Source organism: Spinacia oleracea, chromosome 5 (assembly GCF_020520425.1).
Source record: "Spinacia oleracea cultivar Varoflay chromosome 5, BTI_SOV_V1, whole genome shotgun sequence".
In the NCBI taxonomy this organism is placed as follows: Eukaryota; Viridiplantae; Streptophyta; class Magnoliopsida; order Caryophyllales; family Amaranthaceae; genus Spinacia; species Spinacia oleracea.
The window spans coordinates 89,211-105,749 of record NC_079491.1 but is presented as its reverse complement, the minus strand read 5'-3'; the positions used below and the strand labels follow the sequence as shown (position 1 = coordinate 105,749).

Below are 16,539 nucleotides of genomic sequence, written 5' to 3'. Positions count from 1 at the left end.
ACATTATTAAAAACGAATTTTAAATAATAAATAAATAAATATATGATATAAAAATCAGAATCCTAATTAAAATAAGATTTTATAAAAATTATCTTTTATTTTAAAAACATAAGTAAATAGAGTTTTACTAGGAGATAAATACTCAAAGTCAAAGGTAAATCCCTAACAACTAGGAGTGTTAAAAGCCACGTTATTGACACTTAAAATTACCTTAAAACTAGGAGTATTCTAGGAAGATAAACTGACGTTATTTCTCATAAGTTCCGACAAGTTCCTTTTGGCACCGTGTTCCTCAATTATTCAAGTTTCTACATACTTACATGAATCATAGAAAATAAACTCTTATTTTCTTCTTCATGCTTCATGATGCTCCAACTCAAGAGCCTCATGTTGATAGTTCCGCCTCTGGAACTTCTCCATGCTTGTTCCTACTCAGGAACTTTATACTCGTTGTTCCTCGTAGGATCTGCTGAGGAACTGATCTGTTTGTGTTCCTTTGAAGAACTTTGTTGCAGCTTGGATACTTGATTTATTGACTTGAACTCTTCATGTTTGTTTCTTCATCAAACCTATATTTGTTTCGTATACATATTGGAACTCAAACATAGGTTAGTCGTTTGCTAGTTGTCATCAAAACCATAAAGTCAGTGATGACAACCAATACAAGCAAGATGAAGAAAACTAAACTAATAAACAAGTATGCAGTAGTTAAGGACACAAACTCTAAGTCTAATGGTATACTTATATAATTAGACTTCTCTTCTGAAGTTCCCTTCACTTCTTGAGTTCCTTTCAGGAACTTCACTTCTTCTTGTATATATCTTCATAATCTTCCAACTAAATGATCTGTATTAACCGTCATTACTTGTTCATGCACATCTAAACAATACACACATTAGTTAGATAATCATCATTTGTTCATAATCATCAAAACACTATATTACTCAACAATCATCTTCAAACATGTAGATGGCAACGCTTATTGATCCTTAGAGACTGCTCACCAAAATGGGTCATCACATGATCAATAAGGCATAGCCATGATCAACACACACAAACAAAGCACGTAATCAGCAAAGCTGAGTACTACATACTAAATCAATAACAACCCTAACATGATTCTATTAAACGAGCAATCCTAACATGATACTAATAAACATAAGTGAGGGCAGACAAAACATGTTAATTTGACGACCACACTTGACTAGACTAGGCTAGACTGGACTAGACTGGACTAGAGTAGACTTTTATTACAATAATATTATTTTAAATTGAAATAGTCAATGGACCGAGTTGTCTAGCTAGAAGCTTCACTAAGGAAGACGAGGTACGGGAGCGAATTCGTAAACTCAGTGACCTGCAATATCGAGGAACTTTTGAATAAAAATAGAACACGGTATATGTATAAAATAATCTAGTGTTCCCAACCAACATGTTTGCATCAATCATCCATACTAACATGTTATAATTCTAATAACGAAATATACGTTCAACATGTCCATCCAACAATATTAAACATGTAATTCCAACATAACCAAGTTCATCAACAATTTCAACATGGTTTCAACAAATAACACACATCTCCAAGCACACAGGTATGTACGTACCTTGTGTAAACAAACTGATAGGCCACTTTAACACTTTCAAAAGTCTCCTAAAGAGAATTCTCCGCCTAAAACAACCAACAAATAATCCCAATCAATTCCTAATCATTCACGACTATAATAAAGCATCCTAAATACATCCTAAACATATTTAGAACCTTCCCCAATATCAAAACCTGAACATTTGATTTCCTAGCATCATAATTATCGAATTCGATGTTTGAAATTCGTTGAAAACTTTTGCAAATATCATACTTAAATTTTTAGCAATATAAATTCGTTTACAAACTTCACCAAGGCCAATTTACGTTCTTAGAACATCAAAGCAATAAATTTAATAACCCACAATCGTCCTACCATGATTTACCACTATTAAAACCTTGAAATTCATACTTTAAATAATCAAAATCAATATTTCAATGTATTTATATAATCTGAAAATTAAGCGTATTATGTATAGGGGTGTGCACAGGTCCAAAACCGGTCCGGTCCGGACCGGAACCGGAATAGACCGGATCCGGAATATGAGATTTTATAGGTCCGGTGTCCGGACCGGAATTATTCCGGTCTAGACCGGTCCGGTCCTGAAATTTCCGGACTAAACCGGTTTTGGACCTGTTAGACCTGAATCTTTATTTAGCCGATTTTGAATTAAAAATTTCCTTTATCATTATGAATCTGTCAAATGACCATTTGACTACATTTCTCATTAATCATTATACATGTACCCATAAAATTAGAGTAACATTTAAATAGAAAAATAAAATAATGTACATTAAAAAAAAAAAAAAACCTTCAAATAGCAATAAATTAAAAAAGAAGAAGAAAAATGGAGCATGCACTTCCATTTGAGAGATACACCGATCTACTCCAATTCAACATTAATTGCAACTAAAGAAGCAAAATTACCCACTATAAACCTTGTTAGATCTACAATATTCGAATAACTCCGCCACCATAAGCAAAACATATGAATTTTTTCGTCCACCATGAGAAAACACCATTGTTGTAGATTTTGAAAAGATTGACAGAGAAACCTATTATTGAAGTGGTAAAATTGTTGGTGAAGGTCGTTGTGCGGCTCCGGCCATGAATTAGTTGTTCTGTGGTGACTTTACCACGGAGGAGGATGATTTGGTATAAACATGGTGGTTAGTTTGTGTCTTTTTGAGTTTGTGACTAGGTGAGAATCAGGAGGATTTGAAGAGAGGAAAGATGTGGAAGGGGAGGGGAGGAGAGAGAAACAAACTATAAGTGGGAGACGGCTAGGGTTGAGGATTTGAGGAGGGGAAGTAAAAAAAACTGTCATTTATATTCATATATCCGGGTTTCCGGGTTAGACCGGAAAATTCAGGTTTTTGTCCGGTCCGGACCTGAATCCGGAATCTTGTTTTTTTAGGACCGGTGTCCGGTCCGGAATCTACCGGTCCGGACCGGACCGGACAATTCAGGTCCGGTTCCGGACCGGATTCAGGACCCGGTCAAATTCTGCACACCCCTAATTATGTATGTATGTTGGTGAGTCTTGAGTTAGCCTTTAATAAAATATTAATGAACGTAAAGTGCAACCAGAACAAGCTTCAAAACTCTTGGAACGTATATACCTTGAGTATGAACAACGGGGGGAGTCTTGCCGGAAAGCTCGTACTCCTACTAATGATACAAGACGTTGTTTCATTTATATTATGCGCAGGAATTCCGTCGGTATGGCCCGACACTCGGTATGGTCCGATTTTATTACTTATTATTTGGTGTATGGTTGGCTCCCATCCCCTTTCCTTTATGGAACTTTCTTTTGGCCCGTTCGAAGCTTATTCTAATTAAATTGTGAGTCAAGAGTCGAGTCAAGCGTCGAGTCTTGTATTCATGATTTACTTGTTATTATTAAATTGCTTTTGCATGTTGATTAGTATTTAGTGAGTGATGCATGTTTTAGTTTCATTTCACTCTATTCTTGTAAGTACACAGCTTTTGCTGATTACGTGCTTTGTGTGTTTTGGTCATGGCCTTTGCCTGTAATCCCCCGTAAATTTATAAATTTTATTAAATATATTTTAACGTATATTATTTATAATTAAATAGAATTTATGAAGTTTAGTAATAAATATATATTTAACGTAATTTATTTTTATACGTTCTAAATATTTCAACGATTTATGAAATCAAAAAAATAATTTTAGAATTTTATGTTGAAAAGAATTTGAATTGCGAAAACACGTTCGATTGAATTTGGAAAACAATATTAACTGGTTTTGGATTCAAACAAACTCAATTCTAATCCTAGCCCAAATTGACAAAGCCCAAAACAAGAAAACCCATATTATCAACCCATAATTCAACTTCACGTAAAATCAAGAAAGCCAAAAACCCTCTTCTCTCCTCTCCTCCAATTCACGTGAAAAGCAAGCAAACTCTCTCTCTGCTTCAGCCACCGCCGCCCTCCTTGCTGTTGTCCCTCACGCCGCCGGCCAACCACCTCAGACGCTCCTCCTCCGTCGCGTGCAACCTTCCTCGCCGGTAACTTCTTCTTCCTCCTTTTCTCCTTCGGTTTTCCTTCTCCCTTTCGTTCTCTCCTCCTTAATGCTTGTGTTCATTTGTTGCGACAGCCACCTGCACCCCGTCGCTGCCGCCAACCAACCAGCACCGGTCGTTGGCCCCTTCCCTTCTCCTTCGCGAAGCATCAACACTCCTCCTTTTCTTTCTCCTCTGCGTGCGTTTCCTCCTGCTTGCACCACCAGCCACCTTCGGTCACCCTGCTGCGCCACCACCCATCGCCGCGCTGCCACTGTGGCATCGCCGTGCTGCTGCACCAACCGCCGTCAGCTCTTCCTCCCTTCACTTTTTGGTTTACTCCTAACCCTAAGCTAATTTAATGTTTTAATTATGTTTAATTAATTTAATTTATGTTTTCTTGAATTAAATTTTATAGTTTTATAATTTAATTATGAATTTCAGATTATATGTTTTGCATAATCAAATTATTAATTTTCAGATTATGTAATTGAATTGGAATTTGAATTTTAATTATTTAAAGCATGAAATTTTAAGGTTTTAAAGGTTTAATAGTTTTGAAATCATGGTAGAATGATTATAAATTATTAAAGTTATTGTTTTTATGATTTCAAAGTTTTGGGAGTAGTTTGAAATTAGTTATATTGCTGAAAATTTAAAGTATGATGTTTGCGAAGAGTTTTCAACGAATTTCAATCAGTAATTTAATAATTATGATGTTAGGAAATCAAACATTCAAGTTTGGATATTGGGGAAGGTTCTAAATATGTTTAGGATGTATTTAGAATGCTTTATTATAGTTGTGAATGATTAGAAATTGATTGGGAATCCTTGTTGGTTGTTTTAGGCGGAGAATTCTCTTTAGGCGACTTTTGAAAGTGTTAAAGTGGCCTATTAGTTGTTTATGCAAGGTACGTACATACCTGTGTGCTTGGAATGTGTGCTAATTGATGAAACCATGTTGAATCTTGTTGTTGAACTTGGTTATGTTGATATTATTGTTGAACTTGGTGATGTTGATATTATGGACGAACTGGGTTATATTGAATGTGCATGTTTAATACTGTTGGACAAACTTATTGAACTTATTTTGCACTATAAGAACTGTAACATGTTAGTATGGATGTTTGATACAAACATGTTGGTTGGGAACACTAGATTATTCTATATGATTGGGTTGGATCAATTGGTTGTTGTTCCCTTTCTATCTTTTCACTACTTTATAAGGGCGGAGGACCTTGTTTAGTAAGTTGAAACTTTATGCCCATATACAGGGTTGCTCATGGTTAAAGGAAAGGTTGGTTAAGTTGGAATGAGTCTTGATTGATGCTTTTATGATCACTTACTTAATTCCAAGATAAAAACAGTTGTGAACAAATGTGAATTGTCTGTCTTATGTAATGGTTGAGTCATAACGGAATCTCAATTTGTAAATCATGTAAAGTGAAACTGAATAGCAATAGCTTTAGACTGTGCACGTCTGAAGTGACGGACAAACAGGAGTTGGGGTTCATGGTGGTAGCCCATGGCCTTTTCTGGGACCGGATTGATCACCGTGTCCTATTTTTATTTAAACGTTCCTCGATATCGCAGGTCACTGAGGTTACGGAGTCGCGCCCGTACCTCGTCTTCCTTAGTGAAGACTTCTGGATGGTCAACTCGGTCCATTGTCTATTTCAACTAAAATAATATTATTGCTAAAAGTCTAGCCTAGTCTAGTCTGGTCAAGTATGGTCGTCAAACTATCATGTTTTGTCTGCCCTTGTTTGTGTTCATTAGTATCATGTTAGGGTTGTTCGTTTAATAGAATCATGTTAGGATTATTATTGATTCAGTATGTAGTACTCAGCTTTGCTGATTACGTGCTTTTGCTTGTGCATGTTGATCATGGCTATGCCTTATTGATCCTGTGATGACCCAACTTTGGTGAGCAGTCTCTAAGGATCAATAAGCGTTGCCCATCTACAGGTTTGAAGATGATGCATCATTGGGATCGGGATTAGAGAGCTCGTAGTTATATTTGTTTTATTAAGTGATTTGGGTTGTTAACTTATATTTGGAAGTTGTCGTACTATTCGTATTTCCTTATTTCCGTTAATTGGTTTTGGACTTAGTATGTAATCGATTATTTATGAACCTAAAAGTTAGTTTTATGTTTTCCGCTGCAAAATTCTGAATAAGCCGTACGTTTTCACACGGGCGATAATGCCTTGATAATTCTCTATAGTTATATTTATAAAAGGGTTGTTTTAGAAAAAGGGAATTGTCGGGGTGTTACAAAGTGGTATCTAGAAGCTAAGGTTTTACTTTAATAAATTTTAGGCGCCTAACTATCTAGTTATTTAAAATAAATTTCTTAAAAATCGAGATTCTACGTATTATAGTGTTCAAAAATTGGTACTTTTTTTTGGGGGACCGATTTCCTTTTATCCTGTTTGAAAGTATATAATATTTCTTATTTAAGTTCGAAATCAAATTATTATTAAAGTTAAAGTGATACTTTCGACATTTTTATTTTTCTTATTATTTATTATTCAAAAAAAAAAAAAATGAGTACATTTTTTTAAGTTGTTTCAAGAGTTAGAATTCGTTATTAGAAAATATAAATCTTTTTCGAATTAATAACTTTATTTTCTAATTTATTCGCTACGCATTTCCTTAATTTATTTTACTTTATTTATTTTATATTTTTTATTTATATTAATATTCTATGTTATAATTTTATTATATTAGCGTCCTTTTACCTTGTTATTTAAATTATTCCAATGCTTTAGTTTATGAGAGATGGGTAGTATAAGAAGGGCATATAAGGTAGAATTATATGTGCATTAGTAGCTAGTCAACGCTAACTTTAGAAATTGATTGTTATGTACGTGCGTGTGCTAATTGTTTAAGTGTTACATTTACATGTGCATAAAGAATTGTTTGCTTCCACCAAACTTATTGCGTTATTGAACTTTGTTTATGATTTGGTTGGAAAATCGTTAGTGAGACATGGAATTGTTTATTTCAGGAATAAAATATTTCTTTCCAAGTATACCAACATAGGATCCTTCGAGAAACTTGATATAGAAACCCCTGATATTTACGTGAAGAAAATCATGTTTGGATGTGAATATTATGCTAAAGTTCAAGGGCAACCTATCTTAATGAGAAAGGATATCATACCAGCCACTATCATTAATTGCTTACCTAACAAATTTCCATACCTAGAACTCAAGGAAAAGTTTAAAGACATGCATTCTGATAATGGGACTCCAAACTTGACTAAGTATGGAACTTGGGATGGTAGATGGAAATATGATTCAGAAATTCTGACCACCATTATTGAAGCGGCAGAAAGTGGGTTTAGAGACGGTAAAATCGTAGGGAGTCATGTTGGGGATTCAGTTACAGAAGAACCTATGGGAATTAGTGTAAATAATGACCTAGAGGAAAATGATGTAGCTGTGGAGAATGAGAATGTAGGTGTTGAGGCAGAGTATCCTAACCCAGCGGCTCATGAGCCAACCATTGAGATCTCTAGTGATTTGGATGCAGAGCTCGAAAGTGAACAGGAGATGGCAAGTGAGCCTAATCAAGATGAAGACATGGGTGAAGATGCAAACCCTGAGGAAGACCCCGATGAAGACCCTGAAGAAGAGTTCGATAATCTTGAGATCTAAATTTCACTTCGCAAGTTTCAGGAGCAATGGATAGGCAAGAGGCCACAAATATTTTGAAGTCATAAATAGTTAATTTAACTCTTTTATGTTTTAGAGAATAAGTAGCGAAGCTACAATAGTTTAAAGTTAAAGTTTATTGAAGTTTGAAATGTTCTTTATTATTTTGAAGGATGTAATAAATATTTATGGAGTTAGCAATAAAAGTTAAAGTTTTCAAGGAATTGTTCTTTATTCTATTTTGAGGATTCCATAATACCCCAACCTTTAGGTAACACGTCATGGATTAATTTTCCATTGGTTGCATACTCAGTGTGAATTGTGGATCAATTTAATTGCCACAATAATATTAAATGATTTGAGTACATAAAGAAAGTGAGGGCCAATCTAGACCCTCATGACCAATATGATTCAAAAGGTTATGCCATATGTGCAGTGTGTGAATGTCTTTCGTGAATTATCGAGGATGATTATTTTTCAATGATTATTGCATCTTGTAGACGATCGTTGCACCTTCATAAACGATTGTCGTGCCTTCATAAATGATGTGTATTAATGTGAACATTGTTGGTTGAGGCGAACTTTATGGTCAATTCAAGTATTAAATTGTATGGGATAACGTATAGGTGATGTTTCAAACCTAAAGTAGAGTATACTAATTGCAGGCCGCGTTCTAGAATGGCCAACAATAATGACTTAGTTGTTGCTATTCGCCTATTGGCGGAAAAGCTAACCCAGGAGAGAATTGAGCGTCCCGATCCTGCTGGGGACATGTTTGAGAGACTAGCCAAAGTTAAGCCACCATGAATTAAGGGGCAAGTTGATCCTACTTTTTAGAGAACTAGGTTAGAGAGTTTGAGAAACTGTTTGGGGATGTAAAATGTCTTGAGAACATGAGAGTGGGTCAAGTTGTCATGTACTTGAAAGATGAAGCTGATTTATGGTGGAGAGAAAATAGAGCTAGGCTTAGCGCTGCTGAGAGATTCAATTAGGATTCAATTGTTACTGTCTTAAGGGGAAAGTTTTACCCTACCTTTTATGAGAAAGCAAAAAGCTTAGGAATTCATAAACCTTAGCATAGGGAGCATGACCATAGCTGAATACTATGCAGACTTATAGCATGACCACCTTAGGATTAGGTGGGGAAACCTTTACGTCTTTATATATTGTGTATGGGGGGGGCTGCTCATATTTATGGCCTGTAGTCCAGAATGGACAAGAAAAATGTTGTTGGGGAGAAAAGAAAAGAGTTTAATGCTGGAAAAACCAAGGGAATTTCAAGAGGAATATGAATGAGAATAGGAATGGGAATGGAAATGAAAATTTTCAAGGAAGGAACAATCAGGGGAACAACAATAGGAACCAACCTGAAAGAGTGTATCACTGTAAGATGTGCAATAACAATCACCCTGGCAAGAACTGCAAAGGAGAATTAGTGACCTGCAACTATTGTCAGAAAAAGGGGCATAGGAAGTATGAGTGCTTTACTAAGCAGGAAAAAGGAACAAAATGGTAATGAGATTGGTAACCGGGTGAAGTCGGGATTTAACCAGTCAAGAAATTAGAGTTCGAAGCCTATAGGGTCGCAAGACAGCCAAGGAAACCTCCATAAGTCTGCTAATTAGAATAACAACCATAACAAGGCCCCGGGTAAACTGTCTGTGATAAGTCGAAATGAAGGTGAACGACCTGTTGACTTAGTTTCTATTACTTTTCTATTAACTCCGTGCTAGTTAGAAAGTTATTTGATTCAGGGAAAGCTTATTCTTTTGCTTCGTCATCTCTTATTAAGAGTTCGAAGTTAGTAGATTTTGAGGTGATTGATTTACCCGTTAGTATTCCTACTGCTGTAACCATAAGGTGTACCAAATTGTTTAAGAACTTGCCTTGTGAACTATCTTTTTCGGTTGTGTGAGCTAGATGTGAGTTAAGAAGTCGGAATGAAGATCGAGGATGTTCCAATTGTGAATGAATTCATGGATGTGTTTCCTAGTGAGATTGCAGGTATGCCACTTGCTAAGAGCCGTTGAGTCCCATATAGACTTAGTTCCTAGAATGACGCATATATCTAGAGCACCATATAGAATAACACCTCCTGAAATGAGCTAATTATGACACAGTTGCAAGAGTTGTTTCGTTAAGGGGTGTATTAGGCCTAGTGCTTCACCGTGGGGAGCTCCTGTGTGTTTGTTAAGGAAAAGATAAGAGTATGGAATTATGCATCGATTTTAGGGAGCTAAACACCATCAAGAACAAGTATCCTTTGCCTAGGATAGATGACATATTGGGTCAATCGAATTGGGCGAGTGTGTTCTTGAAGACTGATTGTGTTTGAAGTATCACCAATTGAGGATAGCTGATAAGGGCCTATAAGACCTCATTAGGACTCGTTATTGTCATTATGGGTTTAGAGTAATGTCTTTTGGGTTAACCAATGCACCTGCCATAATTATGGATTTGATGGATAAGATTTTCCACGAATTCCGAATTAAGTTCGTTATTATGTTATTGATGATATCCCGATTTGTTCAAGGAATGAAAAAGAGCATGACAAACACTTGAGAATTACTTGGAGACGCTTAGAAAGAATCTAGTTTTATTAAATAAAGTATACAAATCTTGAAGTCATATGTGTATAAGTTACACCGACGGAAAAGTGAAGGACTAAATTGATTGAGAACTATGTTACGTAAGGAAATAAATTTAAGAGAAGATTCCAGTGGTCCAGGATCGTTAGAAATCATTTGTTGTCTGGAAAAGATGAAAAGAAATACATGAATTGGTGCAAGAGCTAAGAGTTAAGCCCAAAAGTTATACACCCATGAAAAGCATAATGAGGTTCGGTAAAAAGGAAAAGTTGAACAAAAGGAGTTTCTGTAGATCCTGCTAAGATTCAAGCTGTGAGTGAGTGACCTACTCCAAAGAACGTGTCCGATACTTGAAGTTTTCTAAGCCTATATGACCATTGTAGGAGGCTGTGAAGGACTTTTGGAAGAAAGCAAACCAATGACCAACTTGTTGAAAAAGGAATCGAAATTCAAGTGAACTGAGAAATGTGAGGAAGCTTTCTAGATTTAACTGTTGTCGCGTCAATTGAAACCTTATGAAACTAATTACCCTACCCATGACCTAGAGCTAACTTTATTGTGTCCGCTTTGAAGATTTGGAGACATTACTTTTCTGGGGAAACATGTAAGATCCTTACCGACCATAAAAGTCCGAAAGTTTGACAAAAAGGTCCAGTGAATCTTGGGAACGACATTGAAATGAGTATTTCTTTCCACCCTGCAACCGATAGACAGACTGAGATTACTAACGGAATATATGTTGAGATCCTGTGTTATTGACTTTAAGGGTAATTGGGAAGACCAACTAGAGTGATTGAATTTCTTGCAACAATAGTTACTATGCGAGCTTTAAGATGGAACCTGTTGAGGCATTGTGTGGAAAGAAGTGTAGAAATCCCACTTGCTATGATTTTAGTGGAAATATAGCTTTGGGGGCATGATTCGTTGAAGTAGAAATATCCAAAGTCATTCCCTGGGGTGAGTTACGAGGGCGTAACTCGTTTTCTTTAAGGGGGTAGAATGCGATAGAAATTCACGCTTTTTACCTATTTTATGGAATTTTTATGCATTTTATTGCTTATTTTAGCAAATTTTACAAGTTAATGCAAAGCAAATAGATTCTCCGCATAAGAAAAGGTGTTCATGAGTAACACAAATAGCTTTGAGTTGGCAAAAGAGTGCACATCGGTGGCACAAGTACTTCTCTAGTAAGAATAAGTTAAAAGCTTTTGGGAAAAATGCGGGAAATTTCGTGTCAAGTTTCGGGACGAAACTTCTTTTAAGAGGGGTAGATTGTAATCCCCCGTAAATTTATAAATTTTATTAAATATATTTTAACGTATATTATTTATAATTAAATAGAATTTATGAAGTTTAGTAATAAATATATATTTAACGTAATTTATTTTTATACGTTCTAAATATTTCAACGATTTATGAAATCAAAAAAATAATTTTAGAATTTTATGTTGAAAAGAATTTGAATTGCGAAAACACGTTCGATTGAATTTGGAAAACAATATTAACTGGTTTTGGATTCAAACAAACTCAATTCTAATCCTAGCCCAAATTGACAAAGCCCAAAACAAGAAAACCCATATTATCAACCCATAATTCAACTTCACGTAAAATCAAGAAAGCCAAAAACCCTCTTCTCTCCTCTCCTCCAATTCACGTGAAAAGCAAGCAAACTCTCTCTCTGCTTCAGCCACCGCCGCCCTCCTTGCTGTTGTCCCTCACGCCGCCGGCCAACCACCTCAGACGCTCCTCCTCCGTCGCGTGCAACCTTCCTCGCCGGTAACTTCTTCTTCCTCCTTTTCTCCTTCGGTTTTCCTTCTCCCTTTCGTTCTCTCCTCCTTAATGCTTGTGTTCATTTGTTGCGACAGCCACCTGCACCCCGTCGCTGCCGCCAACCAACCAGCACCGGTCGTTGGCCCCTTCCCTTCTCCTTCGCGAAGCATCAACACTCCTCCTTTTCTTTCTCCTCTGCGTGCGTTTCCTCCTGCTTGCACCACCAGCCACCTTCGGTCACCCTGCTGCGCCACCACCCATCGCCGCGCTGCCACTGTGGCATCGCCGTGCTGCTGCACCAACCGCCGTCAGCTCTTCCTCCCTTCACTTTTTGGTTTACTCCTAACCCTAAGCTAATTTAATGTTTTAATTATGTTTAATTAATTTAATTTATGTTTTCTTGAATTAAATTTTATAGTTTTATAATTTAATTATGAATTTCAGATTATATGTTTTGCATAATCAAATTATTAATTTTCAGATTATGTAATTGAATTGGAATTTGAATTTTAATTATTTAAAGCATGAAATTTTAAGGTTTTAAAGGTTTAATAGTTTTGAAATCATGGTAGAATGATTATAAATTATTAAAGTTATTGTTTTTATGATTTCAAAGTTTTGGGAGTAGTTTGAAATTAGTTATATTGCTGAAAATTTAAAGTATGATGTTTGCGAAGAGTTTTCAACGAATTTCAATCAGTAATTTAATAATTATGATGTTAGGAAATCAAACATTCAAGTTTGGATATTGGGGAAGGTTCTAAATATGTTTAGGATGTATTTAGAATGCTTTATTATAGTTGTGAATGATTAGAAATTGATTGGGAATCCTTGTTGGTTGTTTTAGGCGGAGAATTCTCTTTAGGCGACTTTTGAAAGTGTTAAAGTGGCCTATTAGTTGTTTATGCAAGGTACGTACATACCTGTGTGCTTGGAATGTGTGCTAATTGATGAAACCATGTTGAATCTTGTTGTTGAACTTGGTTATGTTGATATTATTGTTGAACTTGGTGATGTTGATATTATGGACGAACTGGGTTATATTGAATGTGCATGTTTAATACTGTTGGACAAACTTATTGAACTTATTTTGCACTATAAGAACTGTAACATGTTAGTATGGATGTTTGATACAAACATGTTGGTTGGGAACACTAGATTATTCTATATGATTGGGTTGGATCAATTGGTTGTTGTTCCCTTTCTATCTTTTCACTACTTTATAAGGGCGGAGGACCTTGTTTAGTAAGTTGAAACTTTATGCCCATATACAGGGTTGCTCATGGTTAAAGGAAAGGTTGGTTAAGTTGGAATGAGTCTTGATTGATGCTTTTATGATCACTTACTTAATTCCAAGATAAAAACAGTTGTGAACAAATGTGAATTGTCTGTCTTATGTAATGGTTGAGTCATAACGGAATCTCAATTTGTAAATCATGTAAAGTGAAACTGAATAGCAATAGCTTTAGACTGTGCACGTCTGAAGTGACGGACAAACAGGAGTTGGGGTTCATGGTGGTAGCCCATGGCCTTTTCTGGGACCGGATTGATCACCGTGTCCTATTTTTATTTAAACGTTCCTCGATATCGCAGGTCACTGAGGTTACGGAGTCGCGCCCGTACCTCGTCTTCCTTAGTGAAGACTTCTGGATGGTCAACTCGGTCCATTGTCTATTTCAACTAAAATAATATTATTGCTAAAAGTCTAGCCTAGTCTAGTCTGGTCAAGTATGGTCGTCAAACTATCATGTTTTGTCTGCCCTTGTTTGTGTTCATTAGTATCATGTTAGGGTTGTTCGTTTAATAGAATCATGTTAGGATTATTATTGATTCAGTATGTAGTACTCAGCTTTGCTGATTACGTGCTTTTGCTTGTGCATGTTGATCATGGCTATGCCTTATTGATCCTGTGATGACCCAACTTTGGTGAGCAGTCTCTAAGGATCAATAAGCGTTGCCCATCTACAGGTTTGAAGATGATGCATCATTGGGATCGGGATTAGAGAGCTCGTAGTTATATTTGTTTTATTAAGTGATTTGGGTTGTTAACTTATATTTGGAAGTTGTCGTACTATTCGTATTTCCTTATTTCCGTTAATTGGTTTTGGACTTAGTATGTAATCGATTATTTATGAACCTAAAAGTTAGTTTTATGTTTTCCGCTGCAAAATTCTGAATAAGCCGTACGTTTTCACACGGGCGATAATGCCTTGATAATTCTCTATAGTTATATTTATAAAAGGGTTGTTTTAGAAAAAGGGAATTGTCGGGGTGTTACATTGCCTTAATGACCCTATGATGATCTATCATTTGCACTTGCATTGATGGGGAGTAGAATAAAATAGCAGGTTGATAGATCGGAATCATGTGGCTTGGGATGATCGTGAGAGTTGCATGTTTTCGTATTTCGAACTATTTAATAATACTTTAATTATGTTTTAAATGTTTGAACTATTTATACTTTGGTTTTTGGGCCGTCACGGTTCCAAATTGTAGGAGGCCTCAATACTTCATTTATTATGTTTTTAAAAGTTAGTTGACATTTAATTCCGCTGCGTAATTCTGGTACTAGCCTTAACCGTTATCACGGTGGCGGTAATACTTTAGTAATTCCTTTATTTTAAGTTAGAAAATGGTTTTATAAAATCAAGGAATTATTAGGGTGTTACAATAACCTCCCTGTAAATTGCTATAGTGCTATGGAGTATCACAACAAAAATAAAACAAAAATAAACTCCCACTGTCATTTCTCCATTGTTACTGAGCATAGTTTCTCCCACCTCCCTTTCTTCAGCCTAACCTTCCTCTAATCCCTGAGATACTCTTTGCTCTCCTTCTTCTTCCCTTATCTTACCCTATTCATATACATTAGCTACTTAACAATGATGATCTAACTGTATTCATCAAAACTCAATCTTATTAGCAGGCATGTATGATGGTGAAGCAGGCGTGTATGATGGCGATGCCGGTTTGTAGAATGAATAAGACGACATGTATTAACGCGCGGTGTACCCGTTGAGTATTTAGGAGAATAGATACTACATTCTAGATCATTACTCTTATTAATAGATAATTATGAAATATATGTTCTTCCAAAACCCTTACAAGAGTATTACTACGGAGTATAATTTTTTTTAACAAACTTTGTTCAATTCCAGACATTTTCAAAATGTTTGACTATATGGTACTGCCATTTTTTTGTTGGCTTCGCTTCCACAGGTTTAAATTATACGAAGATCTTAGATGTTGTTTTATTCTATCTTTATCATGATTTCAAATACTCCGTAGTATATTGTTATACTGATTCGTAATTATAGGCAAAAATGAAATACTCTGCAGTCTCTTTATGTGTTCTATTTGTCACGTGAGGACTTTTTTTTAATCAATATCAAATACTTCGTATAATTTTTCGTATTTGACGATCGTCATTTGAGAAGTATTTGAACAATAGTTGGAGCAGTTGGCGGAGAAGAAAATAGGTTTTTTGACGAGGAGTACTTTTCCTTATCTGAAAATATATATTTTGATCATAGTTTTACACCCCTTATTGTCTATTGAAACTTTTTGAAATCGTATAAGGTCAACATTTTTTATAAACTCATAAGATATGATTGAGATATGAGACATCCAAGAAATAATTAAATGATTGGTTATATGCTTTTGAACATACCATATTAAAACATTTGAAAGAAATCGATACTTAATGTCATGTTCCGTAGATTTTACTGTAAATACAATGGTGTACTATTTGCTATTCTTAAGTTACTACTCCCTCCATTCCTTTTTTATCTTCCTATTTCTATAAATGTCGTTCCTATTTGATTTTCCCGTTTCTATTTTTGGACATGACTTTTTACCATAAATTTCCCCACCATACCTTATTTAATTTATTCATATTTCCCTATTCACCCATCCAAACTCACTTTTATGATTTTTTATTACTTTAATAAAAATATCTTCTCTCTCCTTCATTTCTTTATTACTTTTCTTCATTTATTTATTATTTTCTCTTACACCCAATCATTACAAGATTCCATTTTCTTATTTCCCCCCAAATACCAAATAGGAAGATCATTTAGGAATGAAGGGAGTATTTTCTTACATTTAAAATCATATAATATTTGTACAATAGTCTATTAATAAGGATAATTATCTATTAATATTGCTTTAGGAGGATTTATTTGTAATTATTATCAATTTAAAATTGATTATATATCAGTATTTTATATGCTACATTTATATATCCCGTGCTTATGAACGAGCATATTCTAGTATGAAATAAAGAGAAAGAGAGACGCTTCTTCTGGTTCTGAAGAGAGAAAACAAAGGAGGGGAGAGGTATGAAAGGTTTCAAAATGTCTTGCGCGCACAAGGTGTACAATAAATTTATTGTACACCAAAATA

The 16,539-nt window shown here is 35.3% G+C and overlaps 2 long non-coding RNA genes across 2 annotated transcripts; both read left to right on the top strand.

The window, feature by feature from the left end:
• The first annotated feature begins 3,680 nt into the window (after positions 1 to 3,680).
• LOC130461230 (uncharacterized) lies at positions 3,681 to 5,370 on the top strand. Its single transcript, XR_008921633.1, has 3 exons — positions 3,681 to 4,121; positions 4,211 to 4,449; positions 4,963 to 5,370. It is a non-coding gene; the product is annotated as an uncharacterized lncRNA (long non-coding RNA).
• Positions 5,371 to 11,576: 6,206 nt separating this feature from the next.
• On the top strand, positions 11,577 to 13,390 carry LOC130461150 (uncharacterized). The gene is made up of 3 exons (XR_008921533.1): positions 11,577 to 12,141; positions 12,231 to 12,469; positions 12,983 to 13,390. It is a non-coding gene; the product is annotated as an uncharacterized lncRNA (long non-coding RNA).
• Positions 13,391 to 16,539: the final 3,149 nt, after the last annotated feature.